The 15,402-nt window shown below is 32.4% G+C and overlaps 1 long non-coding RNA gene across 1 annotated transcript; it reads left to right on the top strand.

Moving 5' to 3' along the window:
* Positions 1 to 460: 460 nt before the first annotated feature.
* LOC141456193 (uncharacterized) lies at positions 461 to 13,997 on the top strand. Its single transcript, XR_012459644.1, has 3 exons — positions 461 to 590; positions 8,967 to 9,638; positions 13,800 to 13,997. It is a non-coding gene; the product is annotated as an uncharacterized lncRNA (long non-coding RNA).
* Positions 13,998 to 15,402: the final 1,405 nt, after the last annotated feature.

Raw genomic sequence — 15,402 nt, forward strand, 5'->3', positions numbered from 1 at the left:
TCATCCCTCTACCCCATACAACTATTTACATAAAACTTACATCTAATGGATGGATCAGTACTCTATATTCCTGCCATCCTTATAGCATAACATGAATTAAAATCACGTAATCCTTCTCTGGTCATTTTCTTCCATTCATTCTAATCGGCTATAACTTTTAAATACATTCATACGAGTATTTCTTTGTTAGCTCTGCTACAGATTTAAGCACATAGATGTTGGCAGAGAATATTATGTCTTCGTAGAGAAAGGGTGCATCTGTATAAATCGTCAAACATTCGTTTCCTTTCTACCACATAACGTGGACATACCATTATTATATGTTTGAAATCCTCCTCCTCATTGCAATCTACGCAAAGAGGAGAGGAACTTTTTCACTGCCTTTAATTGTTATTTTATTGAAACGCGAAAACACCTGAGGTTATTGATGCCCAGGTTTTTTTTTTTTTTTCAGTGCTTGCATACAGTGTTCTTTCGAAACGGTCAAATCTGTCCAGTCAGTGAGCTGATTTAGGAAGAGAAAATCTAAGGGTCATCAGCTGGATTCGAAACCGAACTCTCCGTTTGGGAATCAAATACGCTAACCATTGGTAATTGTTATTAGAAAATATTTTTTCAAAAAAAGTGTTTTCAAATGAATATAATATTAATCAATAATGATACTATAATCAAATGCATTAAGGATCAGTTATTACAAGTGTTACAAGGCCGTAGACATTCAGTGCATCAACTTTGACCCACCGTTCTTGCAAAAGCACTGGTTGGATCTGCATTGCTGGACATCAATAATTTCATCCGTTTTGGTGTGCCTCTTTTCTTTTCTTCTGACCGATTTCGGATTTTCATTGATCTTCAGAGTTTGCTTCACCAGAGAAGCTGAGAAAATTAACTTCCACTTATAAAGCGGCTGTCATAGACAACACACCATTAGTCTGTCATAATCTCCTATTGTCTCACAGACTTTCTAAAATTCTATTGCTGACATTCTCACATTCATATTTTCAATATAATGTATTTGTAACTTGAGTGTTTCAAGTACATAACGCGTAGTTAACTTTTCCTTAAATTACCAGGTGAACTTTGTTTACGGTCTAAGTTCACCTTTGCCAGAAAATCGTAAATGACAGCCCACCAGAAATTACGGAAAGAACTGACATAAAATGTAGTTGTGGTAATAATTTGTCAGTTAATGAGCATTGCCACAAGTTTTCTTAACTGATGCTCTAGAATTATTAAAGCAAAAACTGATTTAAGTGTCGGCTTTTTTCGTTCAGTTTCAGTCCTCACTGAAACTTCTGCATTGTTTCAAAAATGTATAATGTAGAACAAAACAGATCTCGCTGCTTTCTCACCATTACTGAGAGAAAACAAAACAGATAAGCTTTTGATCCTGAAGCACAAAAGGAAGAAAATAGACTACATGTTGAAAAAATGGAGCTTACTGCTACCTATCGGTACCTAACTGTAACTGTCGCTAAAGCCCATGTTCCAGTAGTATTTTTAGTTTAATCAATTATCTTTATAAATTTATGGTTTTTTTATATTTCTTGATTTTTTATGTGTTACTTATGTTTAATATATACGTTCTATTTACTGACAGGAATGGAAAACATTACAATAGAACCCTGAGGTAGGTCTGCTCAAAATCTGAGATGGGTAAAAATTTAATCAATTAAATTCCAATTGAATTGAAACAAAATTTAATTTTCATCATGATTAAAATTAAAAAATTTAATCGACCAAAATTAATTGATTGATAAATTCAATTGGAATTTAACCAATTAAAAATTAAATTAAATAATATTAAAATTAAAATTAAATAGTAAGAATTTTAATTAATTGAATTAAATTCCAAATTTAGTTTTAATCACTTTGGATGATTAATTTTTTGAAATTAATCAAAATTATGAGATAAAATTTTTACAACCACAACTTTGCCAATGGTGGAACTAGGATCGGGCTAATGCACCTTCATTCTGCCTAGGTAGTGCTTGATCACCATCAATATTATCATTTATCACTGTTCTTAAAATCGGCAACTTCACTCTACCAACCAGCTGCCTCATCTCCATCAATATTATCACTTTTCTTCAACTCGGCAACTTCATTTTACCAATACGAGTGCCATCAATTGTTGAAAGAAAATCTAAACGAACTGGAAGCCAATTCGATATTTTTTCGTTTTATTTTACCTTAAAATCTAAATTAAGGATACCTATTGTGTTTATTTTAGCATTGGTTTTAAAACTAGATAACCGATTCAAAACAAGTGGAAATCTAGGCTAACTGGAACCCAATTCCGTATTTTTCCGTTGAAATTTACTTTTCATTTTCCAAAAGATGACTACCCACTATGTATATTTTATGTTTTGCCTTATAATTTAATAAAACAGAGAAAAGAAGTAGTTATTTTGACAAACTAGAACCCTATTCGGTTCAACAGCTATATCCAAATAGAATTTTGAACCGAATAACAATCCATTCATGTACATAAATAAAATTTAGTAAATCAACAATAATTTGAAGGATTGCAGTATTTTAATTAGTAGGCGTAAGAGCAAGATAACACTTTATTGCCACCTTGAGAAGCCCTCCTGTCAAAATTGGGTTAAGATTTACAGTGTAATTAAAATTAATAGTTTTAGAAATGGCAATACAAACGTGTTTCCCTAACCGTATTCAGCGCCGAGGCCGACAAGGGCCATATCTTTTATTTAAAATTTAACCATCTACATCAAATTATTGCAATTTATTCTAGCCGTAGAGCTAACTTTTTCCTTCAATTGGGTTAAGAAAACATTGAAATCTGAGGAATAGGAAAAGTGAGACAAAGGTTTGAAATTTGAACGAATTAGAAAACCTCCAACATTTAATCTTCTATATCTTACTAACTATTAACATTAAAACATTGTAATTTATACCAGTTATAACTTTTCTCTACAATTTAGTGAAGAATTCATTAATATCTGAACAGTACGAAATGCTTACAGTTTAAAAAAATATCGACACTTATACCTTAACTGGGAAGATCTTTTTAAAGAATGCTTATAGTTGTGCGGTCACAAAAGAAACCTCATAAACAATTTTCTTGAAAAAACGTTTTGAATAAAATATGAAGTATTTGTGTGTAAATAGCAAAATTAAACTGCGATTACAGTATTTCCTCTTATGAGAAGTAAGAAAAATTAAATGGTTGTTACAGTACTTGTCCCTAAAAGGCAAAGAGAAATTAAAAACATCAAATACACATGTTTTCAATACTTCCCTTTAATAACTGTAAGAGTAGGATGGCACTTTAATGTCTCGTTGGGAATTTTTAATTACTTTTACGTGCTAAATTTTATTGAAATCGGTCTTAGCGTTATAAAAATATCAGTAGTAATAGTTTTAGAGAGGGCGCCTCTTGCGTGAGGCAAATTCCCCTCCTTAACAGGCACAGCGTCGAGACTTCTAAAATGCAAATCTATATAAACTTTCAATTTTAAAGTCATTTCATTCATTAAAATCGGTACACGCGTCGAAAATTTGAAACGATTGCCATATTTCCTCTTAATAGGTATTAGAGCAGAACGTTGCTTTAATGTTACGTAGAGGAGCCCTAACCCTTTCATCCTGCCAAATTTGATCAATATTGGGCTAATATTTACAGATTTATTAGTAATAATAATTTTGGAGGGGCCTAACAAACATGGGGCTAACTTCTTTCCCAGTCTATATATAGCGCCGAAACCCTCAAGAGGCACATCTGTATAAAATTCTGAATGGATAGACAACTTGGGAATTTAAGCTTTTATAGAAAAATAGAAAAAAATTGTCAAACTTGGTGTTTTTTTTTGACACATTTTGACGCTCAACCCTTATACACCTGTCCTGATAGTTTTAATTTTGGTATTGGGTTCAATTCCTAGTGTGGCCTTGGATTTTAAATTAATTTTTAATATGAAGACTTTATAGTAAAGCGGAGGTTAATGCTATAGGTTCCTCGAGGAAAACCTCGAGGAAATCCAGATGCCTCTTCAAAAGAAGCAACAACTTGTAGACAGAGTAATCTGTAACGAGAGAACCCTGTCGGCTTTTTACGTAGCGTTTTGAAAAACTCTGGGCATCAATGCTGCGCCTTAAATTAAACTGATTCAAAAAATATCTTTGTACAGTTGTTCGTTGATGAAGTAGCAAATAAATAACTATAAAAAAGAAATTTAAAAAAATTATATAATTAAATAAAAATTAATCTTCTTCTACGAGGTGTGGCTATTAAATAATGAGACTGATGCTGCTACAGAAGAACTATGCATGCGCCAAATCCTAACGACCGACAGTTGTGCAGCGTAAAGCCTTCTCTTTCGATTGCAGCGTCTCATGTGGTTGTAGAGAAATCTGTCTGACCGGAACCGTCGTTTGTGTAAGAGGTGTTAGTTTCGTTTTGCCGAAAACATGATACTACACATGTAGTAGAGCAACGAATTGTCGTGAAATTTCACATGAAACTGGGTAAAACCGCTACTGGAACTTATCTTTTATTAAAAGAAGTTTATGGCGATGAATATTTATCACGTTCGCAAGTTTTTGAGTGGTTCAAGCCTTTCCAAGATGGCCGAGAAGACGTCGGAGATGATGACCGCCCGGGTCTCCCTTCCACGTCTAAAACGGATGAAAATATCGATTATAATTAATCAACATTACTACCGTGAGATGCTTGCTCAACTCCGTGAAAGAGTAAGGAAAAAACGATCCGATTTGTAGAAGAACAAGTCATGGGTTCTCCATCAAGACAACGCGCCGGCTCACATTGCATTGTCTGACAAGTCGTTTCTAGCCAAGTACATCCCAGTTTTAGGCCATCCGCCTTATTCGCCTGACCTGGCCCCATGTGACTTTTTTAATAGCCACTCCTCGTATTACAGAGAAGTTAAATATTTAAGCAATTTTAGCGAAGTAATAAAATAATTAAACTTGCACTAACTAGTAATAAATAAATCACTATAGGTGATTAATAAAAACAGGAGCAAGTAATGAGAAGAACATAAAAATTTATTAATGAGCCAGTGTAATGTTAATATTTGTGTTTTTGTAGAGGGTTGTTTGCCTTTTATAAGAGCTAGTAGCTGTGCCGAGCTTGTAATGTGATGATAATCTATTACTGGGTAAAACTTGTTTTGAAACTTATAACGTAGATACCACTAAAATAGAGTAGTAAGGAAGACTTAAGAGTACTAAAGAAGGATAAGGCGGAAGGGTGAGGTAAGCCCCGAGTGTATAAATATAGTGGGAGTAAGGGGTGACGGGGGTTGGCAGATGTCTGAGAAGTAACATCGCAGTGTGCCAGCGGGGAAAGGAATTGCTGTCGTGGGTAATCATGCTCCCCTGGGATCATGCTCGATATACGTCACACACAATACTGGCCAAGCAGCCTACTGAGGCGACATTTCACCAGCCACCTAAATTAGTTACTTCAGAGAGCGCCTTATTCTCATACACGAACACATACTCGCACAACCCAAACATTCATTCTAGAACATAAAAAACTTAACTTGTAACTTATTAACTACATGCAGATATGTTCACATTGGCTTTCTTTCTTTTAAAAAGTTTACTTTGAACTGGAAATATATTATTATTATATATTGTTCGAGTTACATCAGATTATTCTAACTAAAGGCACAAAAATACCTTTGATAGCTGACGTGGTAGTCCTGCTAAACAACGTAGTCCCATCAATAGTTGGGAGAACGGATTATATTCTCCTGAATTTAGGCTCCACAAGCTATAAATCCAGACAAACCTCAAAAGCACACCAAGTCAAGGATAACCTTGTCACCAAATAGAAGACGGAATGAAAGAAAAAAAAATCCGAATATTGGTATGCGAGAGAAGTACAAGTTTCATACTCTAAAATTGAGAGTATAATTAATACTATCTGAACAAGTGAGGAGTAACATAAGAAAGGGAATGCGGAGGTAGAATATATCACCTGTGATTTATTTATTTTAAATTTAAACAATTAATTTTTTTTAATTCATTTTAATTGGTCAAACATAATTACCACACATTTTACAACACTGAAACAGTTGAAGAGATTAAAAATAATGAACTCAATTATTTTTGTTTACCTCAAATAATTGGCCCATCAAAAAATATTTAAAATATAGTTATAGTTTTGTTTAATGTATTCTCTAAACATAAATAAATTCTAGTAGTTTTTTTTTTTTAACACCAGAAATGATATATTTAATTAGTTGTTGTAGATGTTGTAGTGTTGTGTTTGTCAGAATAGCTAATAGTAGGTAGTGATAGAGAGATGTCAGGTGATACTTTCATCCACACAGGGTATTTCTGATCTACTATACATATATATTTAAACCGTAAACTTATCCCAAAAAAATAATATTTACTTTTTAATTTTCTTCGAATGGAGCATCTATTTCTACATTTATCTTAGTAGCCTTCCATTTATTAAAATAAGGAATTTATAACATCCAAATATAAAACTAACTTTCAATATTTCATTCCATTTTTCATATTTTCGAATAGGAAACGAGAACATTATGTTCTGTAGCATTCATACTATTGATCATTGTCAATTCTTTTTCTTATTTAATATTTTATGTTAAATAAACATTCCCTCTAATTAGATATAAACTTCGGAAATTCGTAAAAACAATCCCAAATGTTCTCTTTTGTGTTCCCTGCAGGTTCTATTTAATTACCACCGTAATTTATTTTTGTTTTTCCTATAATACCTCGACACTGAAAGGTAAACGAAGATTGACTAAGAAGAAGAAGTTTTTCCTGTAATTTTTAGTACTGTTAGTGTGTTTTTCTTGTGAATACTCTAAGTAGAAGACACCAGTGTGAGGACTTAGTGAGTGAGACTTCTAATACTGAGCATTGAAACGTCCCTCTGGCAATTTCGGGGCCTACTTTTGAGCAATGGAGATGCTCATGTGCTTTGGAGCTTCTTGTTGGTGCTGGCTACCGTCTAGAACAGGGGTCGGCAACCTATTTTAGGAAGAGAGCCATTTCTTCTTAAATAGTTTTAATAAATCTTACCAAGAGCCGCAAGTCAAAAACTGCACAAAAAAGCTAACGTTGAAAAACACCCAACTTTGACAATTTTATATATTTATTTTCACATATTCAAAGTAAATAAACGGATAAATAATAACTAAACCTGTATTTGAATGAAAATAGCGACAGACTTTATATAATTACGTGCTTTATTTTAAAATAATAAGATTCAATTTCAAAACCAATCACATTTAAAATTCTTTTTGAAAAAATATGTTTACTTTAATAAATGAAATTTGCATTTGTTTCAATAAAATTGAAATATACAATATATTTTGGGCAGGCTGAAGAGCCACACAATTTGGATAAAAGAGCCGCATGCGGCTCGCGAGCCGCGGGTTGCCGACCTCTGGTCTAGAACATATATTCTTCTTCTTGGGGAATGTTATAGTAGATCTCTTTCAGTCGTGGTGAGTGAGGTACATTTGGCTCACCACCGTTTATACTTGTAAAAACTTTTCAGTCAAGGGAAATTAAATATTTTGAAAAATCCTCTCGGTATTTTTCCAAACCTGCAATCATTATTACTAGTTACAGTATTTTTTCTTTTCTCTTTTATGTAAAAGGAAATGTTGCATTCATGTAGACTTTAAAAGCGCTCTTTTCACGGGAAATTCAATGTTTGGATTTCGAAAAAAGTTTTTAAAAATTGTTAGTGAGTGTTTGAAGTCAACGTTACTAGAAAACGGAAAATTGCGGTTATCTCATCTTTGATATTTCTCTAGGTGACACCAGTAATTCGTTAATAAGGTTTTAGACAAATTATATCGACTGAATAGCACTTTACTGAGTGAATTTACAGTTTGTGGGTTTTGATGATAAGTAGTGGTTGAGGACCCTCTTGTTGTACCCAAACAGAATAAACCTCTGCATTACTATAAAGTTTTCATATTAAAAATTAATTTAAAATCCAAATTAATTAATTTAAAATTAAAACTGTCCGAAAGGACAGTTGTATAAGGGTTGAGTGCAGGGCCGGATTTAGAAGAAAAGAGGCTCTAGGCTATTCCATTTATTGAGGCCCTTTCACCTCCCATTTTTAAGTTTGTAATTTACATGAGAGATAATAAAATACATCACTACATTGATACATCACTAAAATAGTGTTTTAGTGTTCACTGTTTATAGAGTAGTGTAATTTTAATTTTGTTTTTTGAGCCTGGGTATCACACAAACAGGTAATCCATATTTTTAAAAACACTTTGAGTTACTGAAGATGTGCATTTCAAATCAAACTCGACATAGTCCAGTCTCGAATTCTATCATCTAGATAAATTCTTTGATCCAAAGAAACAACAGTTTAAAACTTACGTAAGTAACAAATGTCCTCAGTCTAACTTGACATCTGTTCTTTATCCAACAGTTTACTATTAGAGTCATACATTATAAATTAATTTTAAGTTTCAAGTTTGTTATGATTATAGTTGATTATTTGATTTTTGATGGTATTTATCCTAGAGCGATTTAAACTTAGTTATTTTAGTTTTTTCTAAACATTCATACTACAATGTGTGTATTTATTATTTATATTTTAATGTAATTGTAATAAGAGGACTCTAAATTTTAAAAAATAAATAAATAATAAATTTAGAATTTGATATATCGCAATATCTCTTCTAAACAGAAGTAAGAGAACGTAAAAAAAAAGACTTTTGAATCGACATACTTAGGAAAGAAACTAGAGAATAATGTTTGCAGTTAAACGTGACGCGATCGTCCAGGATTTCAGTACAGCTACACTCCTTGTAAATAGATTTCATATGTTCTTTAAAAGCATATTGATAAAGTCAAAGAGCCGTTGATACGTTCCTTTATTTAAGATCACACAACCGTATAATTGTAAGGGAAACAAGTTTTATCGTATGGACCGTATGAAGGAACTTTCTTGTCTCATTTAGTTTTCAGGTTCTCCTTCTCGTGCGTTAGTATGCGCACAGTGTATGGCTGCCGGGCGTCATCACAAAACCATCACTATTACAGTCACAACGCCGCCGGGATGGTTATCTGCTGGCAGTATATATGACAGACTGATGGACAGTACTGTCGCCAACTCCTGACCATCTCTGTGTCATCTGAACAAACAGCCGGTGCTCTCACAAGGACCCTTAACAAGGTCAGAAAGTTCCTACTCTCGTTATCTTCCTAAATCTTCCTTACTTAATAAATAAGGATTAAAAAAAAAAAAAAACCTCTCCTGCTAGGCATTGTGATTGCAGGTCTCTTACAGATCGCAGAAAATAATCATTAAAATAATATTTAATAGAATTATTGTTGCAGATTGAAGAGAAAGGGCAGCTTACTACAAGCCAATTTCAATTTCACCAGGGCCTTAAAGCTTTGATAGACCCCCTTGTTCAGTGTTTTTTAGAGAGTAAAGTAGTGTCTGGTTCATATGCTGTGATAGCTAATAATTATCTTTGATGTTTCTGTACGGTTTCAGAAGAGTAGGTTGGCCTGGAGCTGCTGTTCTCGATGCGGATGAGAGATCACTTTGCAATGTCTCTGGTTGAATGCTGCAGTCACCAAAACTTAGCCCTAAGCTTTTTTATGCTAGCCATAAGCTTTTAAAGGTATCTAAATTCTTGTATCTTCACCTCAAAATTACTGCTAGAAATTTCTGGAGACTTCTATCAAAGATGTTGCCAGATCAAATGAATATTTTTGGAAAAGAGGAGATTTGTATTTAGGCCAAATTAGACGCCATTCTTCTTTAGCAGAGCTCCATCGTTCTTACCAAATATCTTTATGGATTGCTCAATGAGAAACAGGCAGTCTAAAACGCTGATTGGAGATCCGGTCTGTGTAGATAATAAGATGTTCCTCAGTCGGTCTTCGTACTTCTCTGACTTGAGGTTGAATCATATATTGGGCATTGTAAAGGGAAACCCCTCTTGTGGAATTTGAGAGTGGGACGAGGAAACAATCATTTATTTATCTCATGAAGAATGACTTGGAGTGTGAGCAAATAACCTCAAGTCTTTGAAGAGAAGAGCTTGGACTGTTTCCTTTAAAGTTATGTTTGATTTGTCTTGAAAGCTTGAATCTTAAGTGGTCCATGTTCCAGACAGGATCTTTACTATAGATTCGGCTTGTATTTCTGTTCGGAAGTTCTGTTAAGGGCACGACTTCACAAGGGTTTGTGAAGTTTCCCACTTTAAAGTGCCAATTATTCAGAACAATGTACAATTCTTGGTCTAATATGTACGTATAAAACGTTAAAAATCTTATTGAAATTCCCGTTGGACTCAGAAAATTCCTGGATGTATGCTATTTAATGGCTTTTTCACTTTCTGATATTTCCTAGAAATTCACTTCCACCGTTTCTTCTAGAATAGTTTTAATAGATCTTACTCTTTCATTTGTACAATTTTTCCATAAAAATGAGGTTTTAGTGCAATTTTGGAGAGAGATAGAGTGGGATATACTCGATGTAATTGAATGAAATTCAAAGTAATATGGTTGCATCGTTTTCCTTGATACTTTCAGGGTTTGGATTTTCTTGCTCTGTTTTGTCTTAGTTAATATCCATTAAGACCAAGAAGAAACGATGAATGTCAAAGATTCCGGCCAGAATACACATTTTGGAGCAATCTGTTGATGGTTTAAAACAGAACATGATCAACAAAAAGAAGAAAAGAAAAAGTGAAATGGACAAACTCGTAGATATTATCAATCATGGTCGATACAACCAATATATTAATAATTAATAATTAATTATTTACTTAAAAGAACTATTAGAAAAAATTTACATCTTAAAATATGCAAATAGATTGAAAACTTAAAATGATTTAGCCAAATCTCAAAATAAATCTAGCAGAAAGCACAGATCAGTAACCACAAATATTCTCACTTTTTTTTTAAATCAGAAAACTTTGTCTTGCTTGAGAAATATACAATCGGGAATAATCCAATTAACTCTAACTGAATCCTTCAAACAGCGATTATTAATCAACTTGTTTGAATTGGATATGTTTTTTACATGAAAGAAAATCTAATTAATTTTTGAAAAGGAAATAAGGAGAGCAAACATAATAAGTTCATCGAGGAAAAAATGAGAAAACACAAACAAGAAACGTATTTCAGCAGTTTGTACTAGCCCTTAGCATTAGCCCCTTAACAAACTGCTTTAAATCATTTCAACTACCTCATTACAGATCTTCGTTCCTTACAATGTAAGACCACCCCTATTTAAACTACCATAGTGTAGAAATTTTAGTAGGTTTTCTGATAATTTATGCTTACTCAAGACAAATGTACTTCTTTAATGACCATAATGAAAACAAAAATATATATTCTCTAATTTGGGAAACAAAATTATTGATCATTTAAGAACTGGGGCAGATTTGAAGAGAATAGCTAAAATTGCGTTATTGGAATTAATTATCTTCACCAAAAAAAAGCAAATATCAACTTTAAATTAAAGTATTTTTAAAAAGTTTATTTACTAAATTAATAATTTAAAATTAACACTGAAATATTTTTACAATCATTCCACAAAAGAAAGAAAAATCAATCAAAAAACAAGAGAAAATCGAATAGGTAATCTCATTGTTAAACACACAAACAATGTTAAATCTGAAACATCTGAAAATGTGTTACTTTGGAATTGTCCAAATCAAATTTAGACCAATAAGCGTGTTATAAGTATCAAAAAAGAAAAAGGGAAAATTGATTCGAACATTAAATTTAAGAAATGTATTTAATAAGACCATAAAAAATCGTTAGAAATTTATTTCTGATAAATTCGAAGAGATATGATAAACTTACTTCTAATTACTTTCCGAAGTCTCAAAAAATAAAATAAGACATTTCTTAACTTTTCTTCGCAATTGTCTGAAATCATTTTTGCTTGATATTGAAGTTCAGCCCGCAAATCCGTAATGTAATCTAATTACATCGCTAAATAATTAACTAAATTAACTGTATTACAAAATTCAAGCTAAGAATTAAAATTAATATTTAAAAGGAGGGGTTTAACTATTTAGGGTGCCCAATTTGTTATAAACTTACTTATATGATTAAATTTGAAACTTTAGAGCTGATATTATCTTATGAACTTAGTGGTCTGCTAAAGATAAGTGTTCTAATTATAATGTACATCAAGTAATTATTGAAGGCAGTACTATCACATTTAATGATATGCTAGATAAAATTATAAACATGACTTGATGTTGTGGGTAAATTGTGCACCTCTGAGCTCGACTGCGTTCACAAGAGGACACCTGTGCTTCACGCAATTCTCTTGCTCTGATCAATTATGACATTTTAGACAGACGCTTTTTTTTTTAACACTATGATATAAATAAATTAAAGTTTTCTTTCAGTCGACCTGTTTTACTACCGTGACCGCTGCTAGGATTCCCTTGTTTTCGTTTTTTTTGAAATTGTTTTAGACGTTTTCATTTGAGATTGTTTTTATTTTTAAGGTGTTTCATGCTAACATCCTATCCCAATGGTCGCTAACAACATTAATTCATTTAAAGCTGCACCCAAAATACTTCTTCCAAAATCTATTTTCCTAAGTAAAGAGGAAAAGAAAAAATTTGCTGTTATTACGGTTTTATTCAGATAATTAGACATATTTATTTGATAGCTATTCTGTTTTCTCTTACTTATCATTTTGTGTATACATAAGAGGTGTATACATTACAGAAGGAGGTGGTAACAAATTTAATAATAATACAAAAAGGATAATTAAAAATCTAAAGAATTAAAGTACATATTATAAAAGAGGACAATACGGGTTCTTCTTGAAAACCGCTTAGAACAGATTAAAAAACAAGTTAAAGTTAGTAACAGCGAGAATAACTACAATTTGATTGAACACTCATCAGGAATAAGCTATAATAAAAAGCCAACTCAAACATTAAATTTCGCTTGCTTATATCCAAAGGACTTAACTGAAACTTAGTAGATATAAAAATTCCAAAGTCCACTTTATTTGTTTTACTTTATTAAGAATACCTAGAAAACGGCTCCAGCGATTTTTTATTTTACTTCAGTAGCTCGAAGCTTTTATTTAAAGAAATGAACAAAAGTAAATTCGTAAAACTTTAGGGCAAGGGGGTGGGATATTTTATCGTAATGTTGTCCTATCACTTGCATCATTTTAGGGAGAATTAAATAATTTCCTAAAAATTTCTAGTTTTGCAATGGGAAGTATCACTTCCATTTTAATCACTTCTTTAAGAGTTGTTGAAACTGGTTCCTGAGATGTCCTCTAAATAAATATGTTCCTATTTATTATTTCTGGATTGATTGAATAATAAATCTAATAATTATTTGTATGATAAAATTTTAAGCATAATTATTTATTGGTTATTTTAAATACATTTTGCACAATACTGTAAAAATGCAAAACATCTGCTTAAATCCACTTTTCTGATCGGTACTTAAAAAGAAAAATTCCCTAGTTCTGTCGGGTGAAATCTTAGTTTTGCTAGCGATAATACTTACTAAACGAAAGACCGAGCTAGAGATTTTCGCAATTTCTTTTTCTTTTTTCTGACCCTCAAATACTAGTAAAGAGCTTTTACGGACACTGAGTGAAAGTAAAACAAGTTTAAAATAAGAGGGTGTCGTGACACTCAGAGGAAGACAGGATCCAAAACCGTAGTAAAGTAAATTATAATTTTGATCTGTGTGTAAAGTTGATTTCAAAATAAGGGTAGCGATGAAAAAGTAGGTAATTTATGTTACCAAGTAAAATAGAGAATTCCTTCTATCCACAGTTTTGGGAGGCAGTTAACATTTCTACAAGCAATTAGGTGGAGTAGTTAGGGTATGATGGCCCACCCAAACTAAAGACAGTAACATCAGTATCCGTCATCGCCGTCTGACTTACATGATATATGTTGGCGACTTCTAGGTGGCGCTTCTCGGTGGCAACTAACCACTGTTCCGGTGTTCATCAGCCTTAGGCCTCATTAAGGAAGGTAAATAAGATTTTTTATTTTAATTAGTCGCTAAATAGATTGATTGGCTGTATCCGTTTCACGTGTTCTTTAAAATTTAACTTTTGATTCTAAAATGTCAATGGCTAAAAGATATGAAGCTCTCCTCAATGAAAATGGAAAATGTTAGCTCAACTGGACATTATACAATCTTTATACTATTATCATCGTTATTACTATTTAATTTAAGGAGCATCAACATCTAAGGATATTCTCTACTTTTACAAAGCAATGCCGACATTCAATGCTTACTTCAAGGACAATCATTCATGTGTCTATCTTTCGAAAGTTTGCTGCAAGATTCACCTGATTGGCAGAAGAATCCTGGTAGAAAGCTTGGCCTTCTCTGAAGGCAGATTTTGACTCAATCTCAATCTGATTTTGAATCTCCATCTGCTGAAAATTGCTAAGAAACTAGTTTTATCAGTAAGTTAGTAGCTTAACATCTGCGACTCTGTCTAGATGTTCAGAGGAACGGTGTCCAACGCACTCCCATTAACAGATTTTATACTTGGTGAGATGGCATTTTAGCAATTTTCAAATTCATACATTGTAATCAAACTTCATAACTCAATTTCATGATATTGTAATTTCACGAATCGTAGCTCTAGCGTTTAAATTTAAAACAAAAAAAAATTAACAGTATATAAATTACTTGAAAAAAGAGAGAGAGAAGCTGATATACAATAAAACTTTATAAAACAAGATCCGTGCTTATCTAATATTTAGCCAATAATCAAAAGCAAAATAATAAATTAGTTGAGAGAAATGATCGTCTGGCCAAGACTGTTGTTTGGATACCGTGTAATTATTTTCTTTGTATCATTATAGTTGGCACTGGTGACTCTAATTTGATTAAATAACTAAACGAACGGTGTAATAGAGATATTTGATTAACTCAATGTTGTTAGTTACATCTTTATCAAGGAGTGTATTCATAAAAATAATGTCTCTCTTGGACAAGCATAAGGGTTTTCATGTAAGTGGGGTTTAATCTGTTTTAGTTTTAAATTCAAGTTAAATATGGTACGATTTGTTATTGCTGGAGAGTTTGTTTCTACTAAGTGCTTAACAATACTTACTTTTTGAAAGATAGAATAAGGGAAGGAAATAAACCTAATAAACTACAAGAAAGAATCTATCCAGGAGGATTAACTGATTCAAGCAAGATTGGGAAGGAACAACGTCTTCCTTTTCAAGCACTAAAATAAAGGTTTAATCCAAAAAAATAGAAAAAAGGTTTTGTTCTAACATTTAAAAATCAAGTAAATCTAAGAGAGAATTGTACAGAATGCTTTCTGCATTTATTTTCACTTTAACCCATCGTGTCACTAAGGAGGCACCCATTCTATCTTTTTTCCAGTTATTTATTTGAATTACT

This window comes from Rhodnius prolixus, unplaced genomic scaffold (genome assembly GCF_049639745.1).
Source record: "Rhodnius prolixus isolate KJV_2025 unplaced genomic scaffold, Rpr scaffold_1, whole genome shotgun sequence".
Lineage (NCBI taxonomy): Eukaryota > Metazoa > Arthropoda > Insecta > Hemiptera > Reduviidae > Rhodnius > Rhodnius prolixus.